The sequence below is a fragment of the Clarias gariepinus genome, chromosome 15, assembly GCF_024256425.1.
Source record: "Clarias gariepinus isolate MV-2021 ecotype Netherlands chromosome 15, CGAR_prim_01v2, whole genome shotgun sequence".
Classification (NCBI taxonomy): Eukaryota; Metazoa; Chordata; class Actinopteri; order Siluriformes; family Clariidae; genus Clarias; species Clarias gariepinus.
The window spans coordinates 13,913,572-13,915,905 of NC_071114.1; positions in this window are offsets into that span (position 1 = coordinate 13,913,572).

A 2,334-nucleotide genomic window follows, 5' to 3' on the forward strand; every position below is an offset into this window, starting at 1 on the left:
CCCCCCTTTTTTTAAAGAAGAGACAAAAAATTATTCAAAGAGCTTTAGTAATCAGCTGGTCAGTGAAATGTTACATGATGTAATGAATCATACAGTAAGTACACTTACTCTCTGCACCCATAAAAACCATAAGGTTAACATTTAGGTCAAGCCCTTTTACATTAGATAGTATGATATTGAAAGTCTAGTATGAAAATTATCCAATTTATTAACATTTGTAATTAACTTTATTAACAATGAAAATAACCTATAACCTATAACTAAGCACACATGCTGAATTCGGTTACCCTTAACGTCAGGTTAATTAAGAGTACTGACCACTTAAAAAATACAATTGTGTACAAGTTTATGGCTATATTCCAAACTACATTAACTTTATTTATTCATTTATCTTCTTTTCGGGAACTGTTTTGTCCTGGTCAAGGTCACTGTGGATTCACAGTGTAAATTTTAACTTGATAAATGAACAGGGTCTTGACATAAAAGTAGTATGCATGCGCTGTGTCTGCCGAGTGTTTCTGCTGAGCCAATGGTTTTTCTCACTCTTGTGCTGCGGGATTATGGGTAATCTTCACCCATGCTCAGTCTCAGTGTGTGTGCATCACTTGTATAGTTAACATCTGTGTGCGTGTGGACTGTATCATGACATTGTGACCATGTGTGTGGACACGTAAAGCATTTATTTATAATTTTTTTTACATTTTGTGTCCAAGAGTAGTGACTGTTCATTAGTAACTGTACTGCAATAACGGCATTATTTCTTATTGCGAAATTTAAGGAATAGCCTTTGAGACATTATCTCAGTATTTATGTCTAGACCGAAAGCTTATTTATTTAGCCAAGCATTTTGCTAATACAGTAGCATTGTCTTAGGCAAAGGTGTAGATCTGGGGGACTCATGGATGTAGAGTTTCATGGTGAGTTGCTATGGTTTGATGCTGTCCTTCTGGCTTTCCCTTTGTCATTATTAGTCCTGTTGGAGTCTCTGTTACACTTTGCTTACAACAAATATATGGTCTTATATATCATGTGATATAGTATACCTAACTGTTCTCTCTCTCTCTCATGCTGCACATGGCACTAAGTTTCCAGCTATGCTGACCCCATCTTTCCTCTCAACCTGTCTGACACATCCTGGTGCCCTGCTTCTGCTTAGAGCTGTCATCGTTATGGCTTGGTGATGAAGATGGCCCTGTATGTGATGACTGATCATGAAGATGTCCTTTGACTTGGCTGATGCAGGCAGTTTTTCTTTGATGGCTTGTAATTACAGTTACTTGTGAATGAGTCCCCTGGGATAGGCTCCAGGTTTCCTGTGACCCTTTATACTGTAGGATAAACACTATAGTGAATGAGTAAGAGTGAGAGTGAACATGAATTCAATGCAACCAAGCAGAACCCACACCTGATAGTCTATTGAAAGCCAGGTGAAATCAGGTGTGGCTTCTGCTTGGATGGGATGAAAGCCTGCACACACACATGCAACAGCTCTTTCTGGGAAAGATTTTACACCTGTGGTGTAGACAGTCTAGCAAAGGCATGTTTTTCATAGCTGGGAAGTAACCAAGACACAGGGATAACATGCACACAGACAGTAACCCAAACATAGGATTACATCTGGGGCCCTGGAGCTGTGCGGAGGCAAGATTAACCACTGCGCCGCCATGCCGTCCTGTCACCCTTATTAGTGGCATACTGGGTCATGGGTAGCTATAGAATTGTTAGTTAATATTTTCAGTAGTAGGAGTTGCAAATGTTTGCTCCTTTGGTTTGTATTAATTATTAACAAACTTGAACAGACCCGCGTGTACTAATACATACCATCACCTAAAAACTCCCCCAAACTCCTCCTACTCCTATTGTGTACTAGTCTGTAAAGTGGAATAAACATAGGTTCTTAAACAAGGTTTAGACAGTTCTGGATTTTAATTAGAAACTGCAGCTTCCTCCTCAGACTGTCCAGTAAAAAGACATGAAAGTCAATCAATAAAAACAGTGGATCAAAAGACATAATAATCTTTAAAAATCAAAAAGGTTTCCCTAAAACTGTCAAGAATGTTATTAGAAAATTATGAGCAATGAAAAATCATGAAAAACACAAGGCAGTGTTACTGTTATCATCCCAAAGTGTTTTATTCCTTTAAAAGACAGTTATTTTCCAGTGGTAAAAAGTTAGTCAGTGTATAATTAGTGTATGCTTAAATGTTGTAGAACATACACAAATCAAGTTGTTCTTATCATCACAAACGGCTTCTCTTTTGTGAACTAAAGACAAAGAAATTGCTGATACAGAAAGTTATTCAGGATCTGACTAATCAGAATCTTTACACAATG